This window comes from Callithrix jacchus, chromosome 20 (genome assembly GCF_049354715.1).
Source record: "Callithrix jacchus isolate 240 chromosome 20, calJac240_pri, whole genome shotgun sequence".
Lineage (NCBI taxonomy): Eukaryota > Metazoa > Chordata > Mammalia > Primates > Cebidae > Callithrix > Callithrix jacchus.
Window position 1 is genome coordinate 42958338 of NC_133521.1, and position 24616 is coordinate 42982953.

Genomic DNA, 24616 nt, shown 5'->3' on the forward strand with positions numbered 1-24616 from the left:
AGGTTTCACCATGTGTGCTAGGCTGGTCTCGAACTTCTGACCTCAGGTGATCCTCCCACCTTGGCCTCCCAAAGTGCTGGGATTACAGGCATGAGCCATAGCACCTGGCCACATGGTTTCTTTCATTTGGGGACTTCCCCACACCGTCTTTGCTGTCATTCTTTATAAAATGTCACCTTTACCCTCTGGCATCTATGTCCGTGTTTCTCCATTTTTCAAGCCCTCTGAGGACCCTCTTTTGTGTAACTGCGTCTGATCACTTAGAAAGCCAGTGCGGAGGAAAGCAGCACCAGCAGTGACAAGGACAGGGTCCCGTGGGTGCTCAGGCTGAATTGGAGCCAGGTCCCAGTGTTGCCTGCCCAGGTCATCCCATCCAGGTTTGCTCCAGCACCTGGGCCAGGTCAGAGGTGCCCTTGCTGCCCTGGGTCGCGGATGGGTTGTGGAGAAGTTTGAGATGAAAGGCTCTCCCTGCTCCAAAGTCACTTCAGCAGGGACCCAGAAATGTCAAGAAGCAAATGAACCCACAGTGCAAACGGCCTCTCTCGGCATAGCCTCCACAGAGCCTTAGTGCTGGACGGGACTTTCCAGGCTGTCAGTTCTGAACCTTCACAGGGAGGACAGCCGAGGCCTGCAGAAGCCCTGTGATTTGTCCCAGGTCCCAGTTAGCCGGGGATACAAGAGGCCCTCTTGAAAGCAGGCAGGTGATGGCTCCTCTGAGAACAGCACTCTGGTTAGTGGCACTCGCACCCTCCAAGTCCTGGCTACCAGCAGCTCCAAGCAGTTCCAGGCACCAGTTAATTAACCCTCACAGCACCTCTCCAAAGGAGATAATTATTATCATATCCCCTCTGTAGGCGGCTAAACCGCGGCCCACGGGGGTGGAGTGAGCGTATTAAACGCCAGATGAGAAGTTACCCTGCATCGGAGCTGCCTCTTAATTAGTTGGGGCTAATAGGCTCCAATCACTTTCAGGGACTCCGTTTTTGTTATTTTGCGCTAACGACTCTGTGCAGTGCTTCAGAAGGAGAACGCCCTGGAAGAATGTAAAATTCAGGTGTCCTCCTACCTGGTCACCGTGGGCAAAAACCAAGGCACGTGGGTGTGGTTTCCAGGGTGTCGGCCCACGTCAGGTTACGGGAGGTATCCAGTGATGGGGCAGGAGGCTGGAGAGTGTACACGGGACGAACGTTCCTTCCAGGCCCATCATCGCCGCTCTCGGTTTTGGGAGCTCTGGAAGCAGTGTGGAATAGATTCACGTCATCTGAGCAGGACACAGCCACCAGGGCGTGCCGGGGTTATTTCGCCAGAAACCCCACCGTCCCCAGCTTTGCCACCCACATACAGAGCCCCTGCTAGGGTCTTAGATGGCACAGATGGTGCCAGCTGCCACCTTGTGCCCCGTCTGGGGTGAGCCTGTGGGTTGCTGGGTTTTCGTGATTATTTTAGATCCGTTTGCCACTGACCAGCCTCCTGCTGGGGTAGACTGACTTTAAAGCTTTTTCCTCCAGGTTCCTGAAAGTTGTTTTTTGCCAAAAGTCCAGTTCAGAGTTCTCATGTGTGTTTTGGGGACCCAGGGCATTTACCAAACCTGGTGAGGGCTGACTCGGAAAATCAGAGCTGGACAGGATGAGGGAAATGTGCAGGTAGCCCAGACTGTTTGATCGCGAGGTCACAGCGCCCTGAGGATCGGGGGCCGCTCATTAGCCGGGGACACTCAGAGACTTGTTTTTCCTTGGAGGATTTTTAAAAATTATGATTTCCTTTCTTTCTGCCCATAATTTGATGCTTTTTTTCTATATCAGGATTTTAGTCGAGATTCAACGTTATTACCTGCCTTGAAGTCTTGTTTCTTGAGGAATTTGCATAATTCTTTGCCGTATTAATTATCTGGGCTGCATAAGTAATCAGTGCCAACCTTGTGGCTTACAATCACAGTAATTGTCGACGATCTCTTACAGTTTCTGTGGGTCAGGATTCCTGGCATGGCTCCACTGGGCGGTTCTGGCTTGGGGTTTCTTGTGAAGTTGTAGCTGGATATCGGCTGGGTTGGAGTCACCTCAGCCTGGCCTGGGCTGGGCGGGGGGATCCGCTTCAGAGGCGGCAGCTCCCTCCCATGGTAGGCGCGTGGCTTCCTGTCCCCAAAGTGAGCCTCTGCACGAGGCCGCTTGACCACCTCATGACGTGGCGGCTGCTGACAGGAGTAGAGGCTGGAACCCCTTGGATGGCTCCACCTGGGGGGTAGCAGCCACGCCTCTGCTGTGGGCCTGGCCACACAGATTCCTGCCCCTTCTCCACTGCCTGGGTCTCCCCTCCTCACTTCACCCTAACCAAATGCTGAACTGGTGGAGGCTGAAAGCGGCCTGCTCACTCTGGCCTTCCGGAGACTGGGTGCCAACCCCACGCGCCCTCAGCATCTTGGCTCTGCTTGGCATGCAGCTGTGTCCCCTTTTTGGACTTTGGTCAGACTGGTCTCGAACTCCTGACCTCAGACGATCCACCTGCCTTGCCCTCCTAAAGTGCTGGGATTACAAGTGTGAGCCACCTCACCAGGCCGAGAGACTCTTAATTTCTCTTTGGACTTTGGGGCTGCACACGCACCTTGTTCTGAAGCGAAGAGGTTCGTGAGACCCACAGACCCTGAGATATCCCTAATTGAGGCAGAGTAGCTGACGAAGGCCCCAGAGGGACCCAGGCTGTCCTCCCGCAGCTCTGGGAAGTGGGCCGGGCTGGAGGCATCCTCAGCGCTCTCCCCGGGATGCTCTGTAGGCCCCAGCAGGCAGGATTTGATGTGTGGTACAACCCCGTCCAGCTGCAGCCCGAGGAAGGGCGCTGAATTGAGCTTGGGATAAAACGGTACTCAGGGCTGTTGATTCTGTGGGGACCTGTTCTCAGTGCTTCATAAGTGTATTCACTCATTTAACTGTTAAACAGCCCCTGAGGGATAGAGACCATTGTGTTACCCATTTTGTGGTTGGGGAAACTGAGGCCCAGAAAAGTGGATTCAGTTACCTGAGGCTCTACCGCTCAGAAATGCTAGAGCTAGACTTTAATCTCAGGCCGTCTGGGGCGGCATTCCTGCTGTTATCCCCTCCACGTCTCCCTCCTGCCTGCCTGTTGTTGGGCCCATCTCTTTGCCCTACTGGGCCTCAGTTTCCTCTTGTGAGTAGATGAGGGCTGGGAGGGAGGCACATGGCCTCCATGGTCCCTCCCGGCAATTAAATGCATGCCCATGGCTGTGGCATTCGTGAGGACAGCTGCCTGCCAGCCTTCAGAGGCCACTTGTTCCGCTTTCAAGATGCCCCCAGCCCAGGAGAAGGCCCGGCAGGTCGGGAGGCCGGGAGAATTGAGAATGTGCCCGGCGGGTCGTCCTTTAGCTGTCGCTGCAGGGTGACTCTTGGCGTGTAATCACAGCGTGTGGCACGAGGACAAAGAACATGACAGCAGAGAAGGATCAGACAGGGAGAAGGCGGGAGAGGGCAGAGCAGGCCGAGGGGAAGAGAGAGAGGTCTCCCGGCGGGGGCCGGGCGCGAGAGGCTCCGCTTCCATCTGCTCGGTGAGGACTCCGGGAGGTGCCAGGTGAGACCTGCCTCCCTGCCCCGCACTCAGCCCCTGTCCCAGAAACCTGAGCTCCAAGCGACACAAACTCCCCAGGCCCCCAGGACTCTGTTATTACAGCACGAAGCCCTGGATTTTCATGTCCACCAATTAAGGGATTTGGTGGGTTGACAATTCTCGGGAACTCGGTGCAGATGCTGTGTTGGAGCAGCGCACGTGTGGTGGGAACCTGCTAACTGGATGTTAAACGCCTGCTGCTGGGAGAGTCGTGGTCCACTGTAGGATTCGATTGTTCAGGCTGGAGGGATTGTGGGGGGAATGGTGGCTCATGGACACTGAGGGGAAGGCTGGGAGGTGCGGGCAGGGCTGGCACGCAGAGCTCACCTCGCCAGGGAGGAAGCCGCCCGCTCAGCTGCCGTCCCCGCAGTCAGGGGCAGACGTTGCTGAGATGTCAGCTCAAGGGTGTCTGGGCTCTTTTGGTATTACAGTAGGTCTGTGTAATTTGAACTTAAAAATTAATAAACCCAGAGGGAACGATGGAAATAGAAAATCGCCGCTCGCAAACAGCACTGTAGCCGTTTCAGGCAAACCCATCAGCGCCGCTGACGTCAGTGAGCCCAAGTGTGATGAAAAGCAGCCATCTGCATCGTCTCAAAGTACCTCTCTGTGACATACTTATTAGTTTCAAAGGGGAAAATGGTCAAGGGAAGCCTGCCAGATGTCGCTGACACCGAGTGATCTGTGTTACCAGCTCCGGGGTGACACCGTGTGCCCATGACAGGAAGCACCAAGGGGAACCCAGTGTCATTTCTGGGGTTCTTCCTGCCTCAGATAGTCCATTTGATTAAACTCATGGCACCTGCTTCTCAACGTGGCTGATTCTGTATAGGGGGGATTTGGACCAGCCCTTCAGTACTCGAAGTGGGGTCTGCACACCAGCAGCAGGGGCACCCCCTTAACCCCGAGCTTGTAAGAAATTAAGAGTCTCTCGGCCTGGCGAGGTGGCTCACGTTTGTAATCCCAGCACTTTGGGAGGGGAAGGCAGGTGGATCAACTGAGGTCAGGAGTTCAAGACCAGCCTGACCAACATGTGGAAACATCGTCTCTACTAAAAATACAAAAATTAGCCAGGTGTGGTGGAGAGTGCCTGTAATCCCAGCTACTTGGGAAGCTGAGGCAGGAGAATCATTTGAACCCAGGAGGTGAAGATTACTGAGATTGTGCCACTGCACTGTAGTCTCGGTGACAAGAGTGAAACTCCATGTCAAAACAAAAAAAAAAAAAGAAAAGAAATTAAGAGTCTCATGCCCTGCCCCAGACCTAGAATCAGGACCTGCATACTAATGAGCCCCCAGCCCTGATCCACGTACACAGTAGAGGCTGAGAATGCTTAATTCTAAAACACCCTCCTCCTCCCAGAGTGTGGCTTCGATGCCATTTGTCTGAACATGACATGGAACCACACAGGAAAACGGGACTTTGTGGCATGCCTCTGGCAGGCAAGCCAAGGCAACTGGGTGCCAGGCTGAGGGGGTGAGTGAGGCCCACTATCTCAGGCGCTAGGCGGTTCTCCAGAAAAGATGGGGGGGCTGGTGGCTGGGCCTGGCAGGGGGCGAGGTGTCCCCTCCTCCGGCCTGCAGCCCCTCCTTCCTCCCGAGCTGCTGAGTTTATAGCCTGGGGTGCATATGTGCCCCGTGCTCAGCCAGGAGGTCAGCAGACTGGGCGTGGAGAACAGGTGCCAGCACAGGGCCCTGTGCCCCGAGCCTGTGAGCGGAGGAGGACACAGTGGCCGCTTGGTATTTTCCAATATGGGGTTCAGGTGGGTTGGCATGGGCGCTCCGTGTCCTTGCCAAGTGACTTATTCCAGATGGGAGCATTTATTCGAGGGAGTGTGTGACAGCTCAGCTCTGACCACTTAAAAGGGGGTGTCTGTGTCTGTGCCTGGCTGGTGCCTCATCTCCCCGAAAATTGCTGCCCCAGTCTGTGTTACTGAATCAGGGACTTGGTGAGCCTGGTGACCGTTCAAAAGACGGTCTTCCGAACGTCCGTCTCCCCATCGGAGACTCCACGTTAGCAGTGCGTTGTCACAGGCCACTGGCCCGGGGCGCTGGGGCCTGTTGAAATAAATTAGGAGCAGGCGCGTCTGAGCTCTAACAGCCATCGTGGGCAGCTCCTGGCTTTCCCGGAAAATATTTGGTGCTACGGTTTACGCATCTATTCGTCCAGTTGCCCAACAGCTTCAGATTGGGTTGGGATTTTTGTTTTAAAGATGGAAGATTTGCGGGGGTATTTGAACGTCTGCTCTGGTATCACTTAGGAAGTTCACAGTCAGGCGAGTTCGTATGATCAGTGAGTGGGATGTTTTCTTCCCTGCGAGGGGATCAAAAGCAAGACAATGAGGACAACACGGTGTTTTTCTTTGCCCCATAGTATGTGCTTCCGGGACTAGGGCCCAACGGGAAGCAGCTGGGTGCAGGAGAAGCCTTTGCAAAATGTGTTTCCACCCTGGAAAGCGCCAGCGGCTGTGGGCTGCAGCGGGTCACTCTGCCCGCCCCGGGTGCCGCCCGCCGCAGCTGGACTCTTGTTTCTCCGGCGCCTCTGGCCTCCCTGCGTGTCTCGGGGGACGGGGACTGAGCTGGCGGCGGCAGATGAGTGTTCTGCCGTGTCACTGAGAACTCTGGCGCGTACGCGAGGCCAGCTGGAGGCGAGCGCCGGGGTCTGTTCGAGACAGATGGCTCTGTCAGATCTGGCTCCCGGAAACGGTGCAAGACATGCACCGCTTGGTGGGGCTCGGAGGCCTGAGCTCCCAGGGTGGCCTCTCGGGCTGGTGCACGGGGCGGGAGAAGCTGTGGCACGGTGCACTCGCTGCCTGCCCGTCCCCCTGCACCACCCACCCCAGGGTTTTGTGGGACCTCGTGGAAGATCTCAAAGTAGAACAGCGTTGCACATCCCTACGGTGACTGATGAGGCCTTCCTGATCCACCCACACGCCCGTCTCTGACTTCATGTCCTCCACGCACCCGCTCTGTTCCGTCCCTGCTGTTCTTGCTGTTCGTTGGTTGCACCAGCCATGCCGCTGCCCCGGGGCCTTTGCACCTGCTGCCCTCTCTGCCTGCAGTGCCTTTCCTCCTGATGTCCACACGGCAACGCCCTCACTTCCTTCAGGCCTTTCTGTATTGGTCACTTTCTCTGTGGGGTCTTTCCTAACCACACTTTCTAAAATTCTAGCCCCTGGCTTCACAGCCCCGACCCCACTCCCAGATGCCGTTTTCCTTTTTGGCTTGTGTCCCCAGCACTGGCAGGTGAGTCACCTACTGACCTTGTGCCTCTAGTCTTTCATCCTCCCCACTGCTGAAGAGTAAAGGAGCCCCAGGAGCCCCAGGGCTGGTGTGTGTTGTTCCCAGCGGCATTCCTAGTGTGCAGAAGAATGCCCGCGCGGTAGGCACGAAAGTATTTGTGGAAGAAAGAAATGGAGATCATCGTGAAATAAGCACTATTGGCCAAGCGCAGTGGCTCACACCTGTAACCCCAGAATTTTGGGAGGCCAAGGTGGATGGATCACCTGAGGTCAGGAGTTTGAGACCAGCCTGGCCAACATGATGAAACCCCATCTCTACTAAATATACAAAAATTAGCTGGGCATGGAGGCAGGCGCCTGTAGTCCCAGCTACTCGGGAGGCTGAGGCAGGAGAATCGTTTGACTCTGGGAGGCAGAGGTTGCAGCGAGCTGAGATCGCTCTATTGCACTCCCGCCTGGGTGACAGAGCGAGACTCCATCTCCAAAAGAAAAGAAAAAAAGAAAGAAGCGCTATCAACCCCCATATCCCCTTTGACGTTTAAAAAATAATTAGAGAGGCGGTGATTCTGAACTCACTCTGAGGTGCCAGAGCTGGAGGACCTCCCGGATGACACAGCCAACCTGGGCAGATGGGCAAAAGACCCAGGGCATAGAAGGCACCTGCCCCGGGGCAATGCCGTTCATTAGAAGCCGAGCCGCCTCTCAGCCTGCACTGGCCCATGGGGGCGCTGGGGAGGTTGAATGTGACAGCTGGTTGAGAGCCCACTGTGTGTGTCAGTGCCATGCCCAGCTGGGGTCAGAGAAGTTTCAAAGAAGTTTCTGACCTTAAGGAGCCTGCCTTCTGTGGGGAGATACCCCTGCCACTTAGGACAGCAGAGGTCAGGATGCAGTCTGTTCTGTCCTTGAGGCCATGGGGCACAGAGGAAGAAGCAAAACTGACATGGGGTCCAGGCAGGCTTCCTGGAGGAGGCAGCATCTGTGCTGGTCGTTGGAATCTGGGGGTAGGGGCATTTCAGCCCCAGCAAATCTTGCAGGTGGGGAGGACAGGGCTGTCAAAGTCTGCAGGAGCCACCACCCTGAGAGGGAGGGAGTTCGGGGATGAATTCAGCCTCCTCTCTGCCAACTGAGATGGGAACCCCAGCCTGGCTCTATGGGCCTGAGGAGTGCCGTGCATAGCACTGGGACACTGCCGGGAGGGGAAGTTGGGGAAAAAATGCTGGTCTCGGGCTCTTGTGAGCCTCGGATGCCTTCCTCACCTCCACCTGCGAGGTCTGAGGGGTAGCCGTTCTTACCACCTACCCCTGAGCAATCAGATACTGGGCTCAAAGTTCATTTTCTCTTCAAATAAGCATTGTCACAGCCTGAGTTTCCAGCAGGGCGTCGCCTTGACCCCTCTTGGTTGCAAAGTTCACGTAGAAACTGGCATGACCTGCTACACGGGAGGGTCCCCGGTGCCCTCCCTGCAGTCCGGGAGGCTCTTATGACTTCATCCTCCCGTTGGCCTCCCCAGCAGTGCTGGGTGCTTTTCACAGGCCCGAGAGGCTGGCTTTGCCAGTGATACCAGCAGCTGGCCGCGAGAACTCACCTATCAAAGCCACGAATGTCCAGCTCAGCTCTCCTGCTTCTGACACCCTCACGTCCAGGCCTTGCTTTGTGTCCACTAAGTAACGCATATGTAGTGCCAGGCCTCTCACACCGATGTGCACGAACCCTTAGAAAGCCTTGTGGAAAGGCAGCTCCTGATTCTGCAGGTCTGGATGAGGCCTGGGACACTGCATTCTCACCAGCTCCCAGGGAAGGCCAATGTGCTGGGCCACAGACCACACATTGAGAACTGCGGAGCCAGACGGTCTGCAGCCTGCTTAGGGGCTTAGAGTGAGCAACGGGGTAGCGGTGGGATGCAGGAAGGTGCGGGGGAGGGGTGGAGTAGGGAACTCACGTTTGCTGGTGAAGGACGTGGCAAGGGCCTGGGGCGCCCAGGCTGGGCTGCTCTTTGTCACTCAACTGTTCAGCCTCTGGCTCCCAGGCTGGGGGGCTCCTCTATATTGGGGCAGAGAGGAAAACCAGGGTTTCACTCAGAAAGAAGCCCCTGCTAGAGCTTTTGAGCAGGTGTGTGCCTGACCTCTCTTTGGAATTCAGATTCATTAGATCCGCTGGAGCCCAGGAATCTGCATTTTTAACAAGCACCCAGGCTGGGGAGCGACGGGTGACCTTGACTCTCCTGGGTTTAACCCCAGCTCTGCTGCTGGATGTCGGGGAAGCTTGAGGAAACCAGCTCCCGTCCCTGGGCCTCAGTTTCCTTAGCTGCAGCATGGGAACAAGAACGTTTCACTGACATGATCACCGGGGCTGATGAGATGGGGTGTGGGAAAGTAATGTGAAAGGAACAGAGAAGTTTAGGAGTCAATCCTGAGGTGGGCGGATCATCTGAGGTCAGAAGTTCAAGACCAGCCTGGCCAACATGGTGAAATCCCGTCTCTACTAAAAATACAAAATTAGCCGGGTGTGGTGCTGTGCACCTCTGATCCCAGCTACTGGGGAGGCTGAGCAGGAGAATCACTTGAACCTGGGAGGTGGAGGTTGCGGTGAGCTGAGATTGCACCATTGCACTCCAGCCTGGGCAAAAAGAGCAAAACTCCACTCAAAAAAAAAAAAAATTCTGATCTTTCGAACAATTCCCTTCTCAAATCCCATTGTAACTAGCCCCATTGTGATCTGGGGTGGTGCTTAGGAAATCCATTTGTATGCAGGGGAGCTGGAAACAGCATGTCACTGATCAGACTTAGGCTTTCTGACCTCAGAGGAAGGTGAAAGAGAAGGCTGTGTCCTATTGGGGACAGGGACAGTGACTCCCGGTCCTGTGAAGGGGTAGATGGGCTCCCCGACCCTGGATGAAGAGGGCAGTGTTGCTGTAGGAGCACAATGGTGTTGATGGGGTCCGCCAATCCAGGAAGGCTTCCTGGAAGAGGTTGCCTTTGACAGATGCCCTGATGAGCCTCTGCCTGATAGAAGAGGACAGGGTCCTCCAGGCAGAGGAAAGGAAAGCCAGCATGTGACTTTGAGAGGACAGAATGAATTATTAGATGATCCCACAGTGCTGACAACACACACAGCACTGCCAGTGCCCGCAGCACACCCGCATTCACAGGCCTTGGGTGTCTTCTCACAGTCACACTCAGGGGCTTTGTGATCCCATGTTCTGGGGTGTGAGGGGGACTGGGTTTCTGAGAATGGCCGGCCAGCCGTGGTTTGTCTGTGACTCTGCTAAGGACCAGGCTGTGGGTTCCACACGGAGCAAAACCAGGGCGCAGATGACGCCGAGGGGCAAGCGTCAAGTAATGAGGCCCCTTGTCTTGGGTGACCCCAAAACCACCTCCTAGGCATCCTCAGAGAAGAAACACGAAGAGGCTTCAGAGCGGCCCAGAGGACAGACCCTGTGGGGTCTGCAGACAGGGTGTGCAGGAAGCCAGACCCTTCCTGGGAGCTGGGCTGGGGCCAGGGCCTGCGCCCAGCCCATTTTCTTCCTGAGCCCTGCTGACACCTTCTCCCAAGAGGGGCTCTTGTCCCTGTTTGCCTTTGGAGGACCTGAGGACCCGAGAGGTGGGGCCGGTGCCCAGGACGCTGCCTCTTAGCAGTGGACTCCAAGGCCGCTGGCCGGAGGTTCCCGTGGGTGCTGGGAGCCGTTTGTGCCGTGCCCATCCATCGGGAATGTGGAAGCCTCTGCCTCCTTTCCGGCTGTCCCGCGGGGGCCAGTTGTCCTTGTCTGCCGCTGGCAACAGGGAATGAGAGGAGATGGGAGGCCGAGGTGTGCAATTCTCATGGTCATTGGCTGGCGCTTCCTGAGCACTGGGTCGGTGCCAGGCAGTTTCCCGTACTCTACGAGGACCGTCTCATCCAGCGCCTCAGCCCTGTCCCGGGAGGTCGGGACCGTGACTGCCCCAAGTACAGAAGAGGAAGGTGAGGCTCAGAGAGGGCAGGTGACTTGCCCACGGTCACACAGCTAAGAAGCAACAAAGCGAGGATTCAGACCTGGGCAGCACCAGCCAGGGCACCCGGCACCCGTTTCTGCTGCTGGAACCATGGCAGGCAGGGACAGGCTGTCCACTCTGCCGCCCACAGGTCACTGCGGAAGCATCTTTGTTCACTCCCGACCTGCAGAGCCCTCCCGGCCTCACTAAAGCTCCACGGAAAGAAAGCACAGCAGGATGAGGGGCCCTGGGCAGGAGCCCTGACCGCCACCCCTTGGCCGCCCCACTGCTGAGCCAGCCCTGCAGGGCAAGCTGCGAGGCTGCCCGGGGACTCGTCTGGGCACAGACAGAGAGGATCGGAGGGGCAGCAGGTTCCCCAGGTCCCCATTGGTCCCACCTCCTCACACACACGTGCGGGAAAGCTCAGCGGTTCCCAGCTCCCTGAGGGGCACTTTGCAGGAAGGGCCCTGAGCCTGGCCACATTCATTTCCGTTCCAAGTCACGTGGAGATAACTGCCTCTGAACACTTGCAGCAGAGGCCAGGCCCAGGCTCCCGTGGGGCCTTTCACAGACACGGGACAGCCGCCTCCTTGCCATCATTCCTAGAACCTGCGTGGGCTCCCCAGAACTGCCAAGAGCTGAGGCTTGGGGGTGCAGGGAGGCTGAGCTTGCCCCGCCGTCAGCCCCCTAAACAGAAGCCAGGGAGACACGGGCATTAGACATTGGTGGGCCGGTGGGCATGTGAAGAGCAGCACCTTGCCCAGCCACCCTCGCCTCTTTGTAGGTCCAGGGGCTGGTGGGAGGCATCCCCAGTGCTGGCCAAACTTGGGGTATGTGTTGGGTGCCAAGGATCTCAGCATGAACTGGGAGATTCCATTGTCACCTGGGGTCCCGCCTGTGCTGCGCTTGCCTGGTGGCAGCATCTGCATGTGGACACAGGAGACCAGGTTCTGGCACTGGCTCTGCTGCTGGGTTACTGCGTACCTTGGACAAGACCTGTACCTTTTCTCAGCCTTGGTTTCTTTACCTGTAAAATGGGAGAGTTACACGGTCCTTATGAAGGTGTCCAGTACCTGCCTGGTGCTCATCCAAATGGCACCGTTCCGAGAATGTGGTAAATGATTGAGGGGCTGTATGAAGTGATGGGAAGTGTGCTCGATGGTCCCCGAAGGCAGCAGGAACCTGCCTGGGCTCCTAGAGCCACAGCATGGTGGCCTTGAGCCCGCAGCCCCAGCAGGCGGCAGATGTCTGCGTCTGGCTGGATTGATTACTACCTGAAAGCTGTATGAGTGACGTAGACGCCGCTCTGCCTCCCGGGCTTCACTCCCCATCTCTGGCCTGAAGAAAGGGCATTTAGAGACGGGGAGGTGTGCAGAGCCCTGGGGCCTGGCTGGGCAGGAGCAGTGTGTGGAGCAGCCAGGGGCGGAGACTCGCTGCTGGTGGAAAGTACCTGAGGACGGGGGGGGGGGGGGGCACTGGAGGTTTGGGGTAAAGGCCACCTCCAAGCCGAGGCCTGCATGGCTTTGCCTGGAGAGGGGGTTCCATCATCCTTGGGAGCTGCCCAGAGCCTTGGAGAGGGGAGGATGGAAACCTGGGGGTGCCGAGGAGGGACAAGGGGAGCGCAGGCCATGCTGCTGACCGTGGAGGCCTCCCTTCCCCTTGGGGTGGCTGAGGGCCCCAAGGCCCCATGGCAGGCACCCGCTGTCCCCCAGAGCAGGGGGCTCAGCTGACTCTACCCCTTGCTCTGCTGTGCTGTGCCTGACTTCCAGCTCCCTAGTGCCTGTCCTTGTGGGAGACGGGGGCAGACTGGTGTTTGGGGCCTGGGGAGCCGAGGTCTTGGGTGGAGAACCCAGTGGGGAAGTGATGACGCCGCTCCCCTCCCACAGCTGCTGCTTGGGTTTTCTTTGGTGAAGAGGGGAAGTGGTTTGGATGCCAGCTGCCAGACAGTCAGTCACTTCCCTGGGCAGGGAGGGTCATCCCCTTTGTGGCACTCCCGAGGGCAGCCTTCCTGCCCCTGGCCAAGGCCCTGCCTGCCAGCCCACTGGCTCGTCCTAGCCTGTCCAGCTCCCGCACTTCCCCACACGGGCCTGCCCTGCCTCAGCAGACCCGGGCCCCCGCTGTCTTCTCATCAGAAGGCCATGCCCACGTCGGCTCCCAGCCCAGAGCACAGCAGCCTTCAAAGATCCCTCCTCATGACCTCCAGTGAGCTCCGTTCCGTTGGGTACCGATCTCATCCTGCTTTTGGTTGGTAAATAATATGTAAGAAGTTGGCTTTCCTGCAACCTTGGTAGACAGCAGGCCTCTAGTGAGCAAGGAGCATGCCTTAAACCCTCCATCACTCACTTGGCCTTCTGTTCGTTCATTCCACAGCTGCCCTGTGCAGTTGTGCAGGTTACACACTGCTCAAGGACGCAGACTGAAATCCAGGCCACACAGCACACAAGTGTCCTGGAGCAAGGGAGCACCTTTTCCAGCGTACACCCCCGTTTGTAATCATCTGTAACAATAACCCACTCTTCATAGTGCCTTTGTTGTCGCCGAGACACATGAAGATGGGAGGCAGCCACCCACGAGCCTCCGGTAGATTCTGAGTTGTTTCATCTTGTGCTGACCGGATGGCCGGCCAGGGCCGAGTCCTGCATTCCCTTCTCTGTGCAGTCCCCTGATCCATGAGGGGGCCAGGGTGGGAACCCCTGCCAAGCCTCCCCTGACAGCAAGCAGCTGGGCAGCGTCTGCTGGGTCCTTGGGTGGGGGCAGCGGGGAGGTGGCCATCCTCGGTGTGAGAGCCACAGCAGCCGGACGCGGGATGGGGCTGTGGGCCTGGTATCATCACGAGAGCAGCAAAGCCTCGGTCTGGCACAGACTGCCCACACACATGACGTCCAGCATTTCATCCTCACAGCAGCCCTGGGAGGCCGGCACTGCTGTTATCCCCATTTTACAGAAGGGGACACTGAGGCCTGGAGTGGGTATGTCCCTCACGTAGGGTCTCTTTAACAGAGCAGGACACTGGGCTGCATATCCAAGGTGGGGCCTCCTGGCCACCTCGAGCCTGCTCAGAGCTTTCGTGGAAGCCAGGTGTCCCTCCTCACCCTCCTCCTCCCTGTCCCGAGGGTGGTGCAAGACCCCTGGGTAGCCCACTTTGCAGAAAGGCACCTTTGTGCCCATCTGGCTTGTGCTGGATTTTTCCTTCCTGAATCCAGTGGCATTTTCTAGATCTTTCTCTTTCACGGGACGTGCTACCACCCTTGGAGGGGACGCCACCCTCCCCAGCCTCCTCCCCCCCGGCCCCTCTGCATGCCCTGGTATCCTATGGGGTTGAATAAAGGGCTGTTGGCCCTGGCAGGGCAGACGTGCCCACAGGGCTCAGGGCCAAGGCTTGGGTGCAGCGTGTGTGGCCACCGCCTGGTGGGGAGGCTGGGCCTCGCCCCCGCCTTCCTCCGCCCAGCCATCCCCAGCTGCTGACAGAGCCCAGCTGGGCCCCTGACCCCAGGGAGGCCCTCCCTACCCTGCCCTCACCCTGAGGGGGTTAGGGGTGGAGGTCAGGCTGGGGGTGGAGGCCCAGAGGCCAGAGGCCACTTTCCAGGCCTCTCCATGGGGCCCATAACCTCCTGGCTGTTTGCCTTCCTCTCCACTCCTGCCAGCACGAAACCCTGCCCTCGTCCCTCTCTCCACAAAGGGCCCTTCTTTCCCTCAAGCTTTTATTAGAGCCAGCTTTGCATTGACCGGGTCAGGCTGTGGGGACGTAGATAGAAATAAGGCAGCCCTGCCCTTGACTCTGGGAGCCTCATAAAGGAGGCAGAGAGGTGATCAAAAAATCTACCCTCAGCCTGGGAGGTGCCGCCCCTTCCACCACCACCACATTTGGCAAATTACTTAACCTCTCTGGACTTTGATTAATTTCTTGTAATTGAAGGTGAAATTCACACAAAAGAATGAACTTCTTTTTGAGTCAAGGTCTCCCTCTTTTGCCTAGGCTGGAATGCAATGGCGTGATCTTGGCTCACAGCAACCTCCACTTCCTGGTTCAAGCGATTCTTGTACCTCAGCCTCGCTAGGACTACACGTGACCACCACCATGCCCAGCTATTTTTTGTATTTTTAGAGGTGAGGTTTCGACATGTTGGCCAGGCTGGTCTCAAAACTCCTGACCTCAGGTGATCTGCCGGCCTCAAAGCGGGATTACAGGCGTGAGCCCCCGCACCCGTCCGGAGTGAACCGTTTCCGAGCGTAAGTTCACGGAGTTTCGCACGTTCACAGCAGTGTGCAGAGTGTGCAGCCACCACTCTGTCTGGTTGCAGAACATTTCATCGTCTGGGGAACAGGGATGGCGCGAGGCGTTGCCTCTTGTGATGAGTAGCTGTGTGTGTGTGCGCACACATTAAATTGTTTATTTTTTTGGTTGGCTTTATTGAGGGATAATATACATACGACAAAATCCGTTCTTTCTTTCTGTTGTTGTTTTTGAGATGGAATCTGGCTCTGTCGCCCAGGCTGGAGTGCAGTGTTGCAATGTCAGCTCACTGCAGTCTCTGCCCCTGGGTTCTAGCGATTCTCCTGCCTCAGCCTCCTGAGTGGCTGGGATTAGAGGCACCCACCACCACGCCTGGCTTTTATATTTTTAGTAGAGACGGGGTTTCACCATGTTGGCCACGCTGATCTTGAACTCCTGACCTCAGCTGGTCCACCCACCTCAGCTTCCCAAAGTGCTGGGATTACAGGCGTGAGCCACTGAGTCCAGCTAAATCTACACATTTTAAGTGTCTGTTTCAAAGAGATTTGACAAGCTTTTAAGTCGTGTGGCCGCCACCACCACCGTGATGCCGAACACCTCCCTCACTCCACAGTGTCCCACTGAGCCCCCACGGTCAGGCCCCATCTCCCCAGCCCAGCCCCTGGCAGTCACGGATCGGCTTTGTCCCACATCTCTGTACTTATTCTGTTGGCGACAGCATGAGGGACAGGCCTGTGTTAGTGTCCTGGATCCTGTTAGTGTCCCGTAACAAATCACAGCAAAAGTGCTGGCTTGGCCGGGCACGCTGGCTCACGCCTGTAATCCCAGTACTCTGGGAGGCCGAGGCGGGTGGATCACTTGAGCTCAGGAGTTCGAGACCAGCCTGGGCAACATGGTGAAACCCTGTCTCTATTACAAATACAAAAATCAGCTGGGCCTGGTCGCATGGCCCGTAATCCTAGCTACTCAGGAGGCTGAGGCGGGAATTTCTGGAACCCAGGAGGCGGAGCTGTTAGTGAGCTGAGATCGAGTGACCACACTCCAGCTGGGGGTAGAGTGAGTGAGTGAGTGAGTCTCCATTTCAAAACAAAAGTGGTGGCTTGAAACAGCAGCGATTGAGTCTGTCACAGCTCTGGAGGCCGGGAGTCCGAAATCAGGGTGTCAGCGGGACTGGTTCCTTCTGCCGGAACCGTGGCAGGAGCCTAGTCCGGCCTTTCTTCCAGTTTCCACGTCGCCCACAGTCCTTGGGTTCCTTGGCTTCTAGACACCATCTCTCCAGTCTCTGACCTTCGTCACTGTGATCGCTGCCTCCGCCATCAGGTGACCTGTGTGTCTTCATGCGGCCAGTCTTTGGATGAGGGCGCACCGTAACCCAGCGTGACCTCACCTTCAGTGACCTTCAGTGACATCTCAAAGGCCCTCTTTCCAAAGGGGGTCACGTGCCGAGTCTGTGGTGGACCCGAAGTCTGGGGACACCGCCAGCCCCGCACGACGCCTCCCATGCTTCGAGGCACCCTGTGTGCAGTGGGGATGGCAGCAGTGATTCCTCCTCCCAGGCTGCTGGAGAAAAGAGAAAACGCTGGCAGAGACTCTGGAGCGCAGCCCGGCTCCACACATCAGCCAGACCAGGCGGCCTGTTCTAGCCGGCATCTCTCCAGCCGCAGCCGCGACCCCTGGTCCCCTCTGCCTCCTTCCCTCCACCCCAGAGCAGCCCACTCTTGAGAGCCTGCTGTTTCCTTTAGACTTTCGGGGCACAGGGCTAAGCCAGAGCCCACCTCTGGCCAACCCTGGGTAAATGGTCAGATGGAGCCTGTGCCCTCTGTGTCCGCCCTTAAAGCGTGAGGTTTACTCTGAGTGACTCGTGCAGGTCCTGCTGGCCCCTGTCCCAGCTGCGTAGTATCCCACGGGTGACGTGTGCTCGTTCATGTTCCGCTGATGGAGGGAGGTTGGTTCCAGGTTCTACTGTTACAGATGCTGCCCAGGCCATTCTTTTGCTTCATGCTGGAGACTGACAGTTTCTCTAGCGCGTGCGGCTGAATTTCAGGGTTGCAGGCTGGAATCAGCCTTCCTGGATCTTGCCAGCACTGCCTCTCTCGCTTTCTCTCTCTCCCTCTTGGTCTCTGCCCCCGCCGCCCGCCCCAGTCCCTCCATCTCTCCAGCACGGATGCTTCAGGGACCCCAGGATGCATGCCCAAAGAGAGAAAGGGCGGGGGTCTCTTGTGAGTTGAGGTTAATAACAGAATTTACCATTTTAGTGTATGTGCAGTGGCTTTTCATATGTTCACGACATTTGTGGGGTTTTAGTTTTTTTTTTTTTACTCTTTTGTAGAGATGGGGTCTCACTCTGTTGCCCAGGCTGGTCTCCAGCGTCTCACCTCAAGCCATCCTCCTGCCTAGGCCTCCCAAGGGTCTGGGATGACAGGTGGAAGCTCCCTCCTGGCCAAATCATCCCCTAACTGCCCCCCCCCCCCATATTGCCACCTAGAGGGTTCAGATTTCAATATGAATTTGAGGGGGATACGTTGGTGCATAACATCAGCCCAGAAAAGGAAACCGCACACCCACCCAGCGGTGACTCCGTGCCCCTTCCCAGGGCCCCAGCACACACCGGTCCGCCTTCTGCCTCAGGATGGCCTGGGCCGGGCGTTCGCTGTGAATGGGATCCCGCAGGACGAGCCCCTTTGTGGCTTCCCTCCGTTGCCACCACGTTTTTAAGGTTCATGCATGAGGCGGCATGGGTCAGCGCCTCAGCCCTTTTCATGCCTGCGTGATGGTTATTCCACCCCAAGCAGAGACCGCGTGCTGTTCACATGTCCACCGTCGATGGCTGTTTGGGCTGTTCCACCTTTCAGCAGCTGTCACCTCTATGCAGAAGTCTTGTGCAAAGCCTCATGGCCTTTTATGACTCAGCCGTGGAAGTCACAGGGCTGTGTGCTGCCTTTGCCCTCTCCATGTCGCGAGTGAGCCTGAGGCTGGTCTGTGTCACAGGGAGGAGAATGAGAGCCCCCTTGCTGGGCTGTGGAAGAACTTGTGGATGTGATTTAGGACCATCACAGAAACGCTGGTAGGAAACACGCATCGTTCCTTTTGCCTGTGGACAGTGGGCTACTTTGTGACTTTTTTTGTGTAGAGATGGGGTCTCTGTGCTGCCCAGGCTGGTCTGGAACTCCTGGGCTCAAGTGATCCTTCCACCTTGGCCTCCCAAAGTGCTGGGACTCCAGGTGTGGGCCACCACTCCCGGCCTGACTCGGGACTCCAGGTGTTGGCCACCGAGCCCGGCCTGACTCGGGACTCCAGGTGTGGGCCACCACTCCCGGCCTGACTCGGGACTCCAGGTGTGACCCACCACTCCCGGCCTGACTCGGGACTGCAGGTGTCGGCCACTGTGCCCGGCCTGACTCCGGGACTTTCATGGTAGCCCTTGCTCTGGGCCCTTGTTTCTTAAAGGAGGGTCGACACTCACTGCTGCCCTAAACTCCAGCCTTTTGGAGACCGGTCCGGGAAGCCAGCACCACTGCTGTCCTTGGAGTCAGCTTGAATCAGCTTTGCAGGCTGAGAACTGGGAGGCCAGCGTGGGAAATGTGCTGGGTCAAGGCCGAGGGGTGGATGTGGGAGCGGAGGGGAGCTGATTTCTGAACTGGCACAAGGCATGGAAGGCACGCCAGAAGAGCCTGTGAGAAGACTGCCCGTCCCTCCCTTGCCCGACCTCTACCCACCTTCCACAGCGCGGACACCCAGACACAAAGCAGGGTCAGGTAGTTTCACTAAAACAAACGGCTGTGTGCGGTGGCTCATGCCAGTAATCCCAGCACTTTGGGAGGCTGAGCTGGGTGGATGGCCTGAGCTCAGGAGTTCCAGATCAGTCTGGGCAACATGATGAGACTCTGTCTCTACTAAAATACAAAAGAATGAGCCAGGCATGGTGGCGCACACCTGTAATCCCAGCTACTTGGAAAGCTGAGCCACTAGAATCACTTGAACCCGGGAGGTGGAGGTTGCAGTGAGCTGAGATGGCGCCACTGCAGAAAGGCGGGAGCCCGTTTCTCAGTGTTCCTCCGCTTCCCGCTGTGACAATGCTCAGGGCTGACGCTGACTGTCACGGACTGTTTCAGAGCCTGGCTTCCCTCCTTTCACATCCTAACTGCTTCCGTCCTTACAGAGACCCTGGGAGGAAGGGACAGCCACTTGCTGCATTTCGGGAGACTGAGGCATGGGCCGGGGCACAGTCCTGCAGTCTGAGGGTGGGGGCGGGGTCTGAACCCAGGTGGTCTGTCCGCAAGCCCGCACTCTCCCCCGTCCTTCCTCATTTGCCCTTGCCCTTGCCTCCTGGGTGTGCACTGCTCCTTCAGTGACGTATGGGGCTTGGGAAGCCACAAGGCTTCAGAGCAGTGTGGAGAAAAGGGGATTGAGTAGGGAGGATGGGGAGGCCAGTGCCCCCAGTGACCCTGCTGCCCACCCTCTGCCTGGCCAGGCTGGCACCCTCGAAGGTTTTCAGGAGACGGCACTTCCTCTCCCCTGGCTTCAGAGGGCGCACTGGAGTCCCTGGAAGCATCTGCACAGAAGCTGGGCCACCAGGTCAGTGGGCGTTGAAAATTGGGGCTCACAGGGCCAGAGGCCTCCCCCAGGCCCACCAGTGAAGTGACCCACCGAGGGGCAGGGGCAGCAGACGAACTCCAGAGATAGGGAGTTTCTCCGTCTCAGCCAGAGAAGCAAGGCATTGGGAAATCCCTGACTTTGATCTGAACCTGGATGACATGTTAGTTAGGAATTAGGAATGACTATGAAATGGGTGGCCCTGTCGTGAATGCTTAGCCATCATCATGCTTTGTTTTTTGAGATAGTGTCTTGCTCTGTCACCCAGGCTGGAGTGCAGTGGTGTGATCACGGCTCACTGCAGCCTGGACCTCCCAGGCTCGTGTGATTCTCCAGGCTCAGCCTCCGGGATAGCTGGGACCACAAGTGCATGCCACCTACAGTGCCTGCCTGGCTCATTTTCTTTTTATTTCTTTGTAGCGGCGGGGGGTGGGGTCTCACTTTGTTGCCCAGGCTGGCCTCGAACTCCTGGCCTCAAGGGATTCTCCCACCTTGGCCTCCCAGAGTCCTGGGATTACAGACGTGAGCCACCGCACCCGGCCCTCATCTTCTGGGTTTTATGTTTCCTCGTCTCCCTCTGTTGCTGGGACATGGAATCTCCATCGTGGCCTGTGGGGCTTATCTTCAGGGTGCGGTGTGACTTGCATTTTAGTCCCTGCCTTCCATGCAGAAAGGTGGAGATGAGAGTGGGGAGCAGGCCAGATGTCTTGAGCTCAGCTTCTGAAGGATTGCCTTCCATGAAGGCTGTTGGAATGGATCATCAAGGGAAGGATGTCAAAGGCTGTCATCTCCATTCTCCAGAGAGGCCAGGACACCCAGAGCTTCTCAGGCTGCAACGCGGGACATGTCGGATCTTGTTAGAAAAGTAGATTCGGATTCCGCAGTGTGGGGCAGGGCCTGGGACTCTGCATTTCTGATGAGCTCCCTGGTGATGCAGTGCTGCTGTTGGTGTAGGGCCCTGAGTGTGACAGCCTGGCCCCATCCGTCAGCTGCCTCCCTGCCCAGATGTCTCCAAGGGGCAAATTTGACATGTCCAGGAGGAAGCGCTTTATCTCTGCCTCCTTCTTAAAGTGGCCTCCTTCCTGCGTCCCCCAGCTCAGCAAGGGTATCACCAGCACGTGTAGCCCTGACGAGAAACCTCATCATATTTTATTAATTTTTTTTCTAGATGGAGTCTCTGTCGCCCAGGGTGGAGTGCGGTGGCACAATCTCGGCTCACTGCAGCATCCACCTCCTGGGTTCAAGCAGTTCTCTTGCCTCGGCCTCCCAGGTAGCTGGGATTCCAGGTGTCCACCACCACACCCCGCTAATTTTTTTGTATTTTTAGTAGAGACAGTTTTCATCTGTCTCAACAGAGCAAGACAGCATCTCAAAAAAGGAAGCATGATGATGGCTGAAGATTCGCGACGGGGCCGCCCATTTCATAGTCATTCATAGTTTAGTTGGCCAGGCCAGTCTCAAACTCCTGACCTCAGGTGATTGCCTGCCTCGGCCTGCCAAAGTACTGGGATTATAGGTGTGAGCCGCCACACCTGGCAGAGGCCTCATAATGTTTTTAACGAAACAGATTCAAGCCCTTTCATGTTAATCTGGGCCATGACCGCGTTGTGAACGTCACAGGTGGGGCAGGGGCCCCTCACTGCCAATGGGCTGGAACTTTTGGGAGTGGGTGTGGGGGATCCTGGGTGTTTATGTGTGTGCTGGGAGACGGGTCTTCTCCTTGGTTGGCAAAGGCATTCTCGAGCTGTCCCTTGTCGCCTGCAGTCATAGGCACACAGGCCAGACTGCCTGTCTGGGATGTCCGTCCTTGCCACTGGAAGACAGGTGTGAGGATGCTCCCTGACATTTGTGACCGTAGTTTCCACCGCTCCGCCCCCCTACCCATGTGGGGGCGTGGCCTTCTGGTCAGTGAATGTGCACAGTGAATGTGTAGCATGGTGCTAGGGCAGTCAAATCCCACCTCATTACGTACGCACCATCTTGTCTTTTTTTTTGAGATGTAGTTTCGCTCTTGTTACCCAGGCTGGAGTGCAATGGCACGATCTCGGCTCACTGTAACCTCCGCCTCCTGGGTTCAGGCAATTCTCCTGCCTCAGCCTCCCACGTAGCTGAGATTACAGGCACGCGCCACCATGCCCAGCCAATTTACCGTATCTTTAGTAGAGACGGGGTTTCACCATTTTGACCAGGATGGTCTCAATCTCATGACCTCGTGATCCACCCACCTCGGCCTCCCAAAGTTCTGGGATTACAGGCTTGAGCCACCGTGCCCGGCCCCATCTTGTCCTTTTGTGGGGAAAATGCATTTGGGGTTGGCCTGGCAAGTCTAGGCAACATGCTGGCCAAATACCACCTGAGTGGTTAGGGGTTTGGTCCTGAATGCAGCGGTGCTGAGTCTGGGATGTTGAAATTCCTGTGTCTGCTCAGGAATGGGCCAGTCTTCGGGTGACAAGCTGGTGGCGGCAGAGCCAGGGGCGGGACTTGGATTTCTGCATCCCGGGCTGCCTTCTCTAGATCCTCTCCAGCCCCCCTGCCAGCCTTCACCTGCCCACAGGGAAAGCCGGGGAAGCTGCCAAGCCCACTTCTCCCTGCCAGCGACCTGCCTGAGGTCAGAGGGAGCGTGCCCCTAGTAGGCCAGCCTCTGGGCCTCCAGTGAACTTGGTCTTGCTTTTAGGATTCAGGCACAGCCTGTCACACCTGAGCCCTCTGCCTCCTCTGTTCTCTGCAGAAATTAAGAGTTCTAACTATAGACTTAAACATTGCATTTTTTGGATGGGCGAAGTAGCTCACGCCTGTAATCCCAGCACTTTGGAAGGTCAAGGAGGGAAGATCACTTGAGCCCAGAAGTTCGAGACCAGCCAGGGAAACAAAGTGAGACTCTATCTCTATAAAAAAATATTAAAAATAAGAAAAAATTGGCTGGGCGAGGTGGCTCACGCCTATAATCCCATCATTTTGGGAGGCTGAGGCGGGCAGATCATCAGTTCAGGAGATTGAGACCATCCTGGCTAGCATGCTGAAACCCTGCCTTTACTAAAAATACAAAAAATTAGCCGGGTGTGGTGGTGCACGCCTGTAGTACCAGCTACTCAGGAGGCTGAGGTGGGAGAAATTACTTGAACCTAAGACGCAGAGGTTTCAGTGAGCCGAGATCGTGCCATTGTACTCCAGCCTGGGCAACAGAGCAAGACGCCATCTCAAAAAGGAAGGAAGGAAGGAAGGAAGGAGGGAGGGAGGGAGGGAGGGAGGGAGGAAGGGAAGAAGGAAGGAAGGAAGGAAGGAGGGAGGGAGGGAAGAAGGAAGGAAGGAAGGAAGGAAGGAAGGAAGGAAGGAAGGAAGGAAGGAAGGAAGGAAGGAAGGAAATGTAGCCAAATATGGTGGCATGCATAATCCAAGCTACTCAGGAGGCAGAGGCCGGAGGATAGCTTGAGCCTGGGAGGTCGAGGCTGCAATGAGCTGTGATCCCACCACTGCAGTCTGGTCTGGGTGACAGAGTGAGACCTTGTCTCAAAAAAAAAAAAAAAGGCATTTTAAAGTGTGTGAAACATACATAACCTGCAGGTTCCCATGCTCGCCGTTTGTAAGCGTACAGCTTGGTGGCATTGAGTGCATTTGCAGTCTAGTACAACTGTCACCGCCGTCTAGTTCCAGCACTTCCTCATCTTCCCAGACAGAAACTCTGCCCAGTGGGTGTCAGCCCCGTCCCCCCAGCAGGTCCCGTGACCACTCGTCCCTTTCAGTCTCCGGCGCTGCCTGTCCCGGACACTTCATGTGAACAGACTCACTTGCTGCAGCCTGTGGTGTCTGGCCGCCTGCGCTCAGCTGCATCATCAGGGTCCACCCAGGTTGTGGGTGTCATCGCCTCATTCCTCTCTGGCTGAGGAATCCATCCGTGGTGTGGTCCGGCGGCATTTGGGTGTCCTTTCATCTGCCAGTGTTCCACTGTGAAGCGCCGCTGTGTGCCAGGCACTTCCACCTCCCTGCCTCTCGGCTTCAGCTTCCAGTCTCACCCGTGTGGAAGAGGAGGCAGAATCTGCAGAGTCAAGCCACTCGGCCCCGACCACCCACCTGGTGTGGCTGAACTGGGACGTACCAGGTGGTTGGACTCACGCCCCGTACCTTGAGGCTGTCCTGCTTCCCGGAGTCTGAGGGAGTGGGAGGGAGGCTGGAGGAGGGGAGACTCAGGCGGAGATACAGTGGGGACGTGGGGTGGGAGCGTTTGGCCACAGGGTCCAGGGTATTCCCTCCTCCGGGGCCACCTTCCCCCCCACGCAGAATTTCCGTGTGGTTGCACCCACCAGCTCTCTGAAGTGGCCCCAAACCTTCCCCAGAACCCCAGGGCCTGGTGGGGCTCTCTCTGTCCCCTCGCCCCACATGGCGCCATGGTGGTCAGCGTCAGGGCGGTTGCCAAGCCCGCTGCAGGGATGTTTATGGTTAAACCTCCCAGGTCGAGCCGTGTTTCATTTTATGAGTCTTTTGGGCCCAGCAAAGTGGTGCCCTCAGTGAATGCTTGTTAATAACCCAGGCAGCTGCAGGCTCGGCCTTCGCTCGGGGAGATGCGTCGGATTCGTGGGGGTGGCTGAGGAAGGCCCTGGAGTGGGTGGTCTCCGGGAGACAGGTTCCAGGGACGATGGAAGGTTTCCAGGGAACATGATCTGTTAAAAATCCCCTGGCGGACAGGCTCCTGCCCTCACCTGTGCAAGCCACGCTTGAAATAAAACAGCAGTGGCCACCGGTCGGTAGATGGCACGCCGCTCCGAATGGGCACCGGAAAGAATCCTGCAGAAGGAAAGCTGGTGGGTCCAGTGTGGGACCTCCCTCCCCGTGGGGTTGGTTTCTAAATGGGGACAGTGCTTTCTGACGGACATCTGTCCCTTGTCTCAGCCCTGTTGCCATCTGTTTCCTCTGTCTCTGTGCCCTTGAAGCTGGATCCCGTCTCCCTGGGTTCCCTCCCAGAGCAGGGCAGAG

The 24616-nt window shown here is 57.0% G+C and overlaps 1 protein-coding gene across 6 annotated transcripts in view; it reads left to right on the plus strand.

The window, feature by feature from the left end:
- GSE1 (Gse1 coiled-coil protein) overlaps positions 1–24616 on the plus strand; it is a 511815-nt gene that overhangs the window by 115892 nt on the left and 371307 nt on the right. The window lies entirely within an intron of this gene.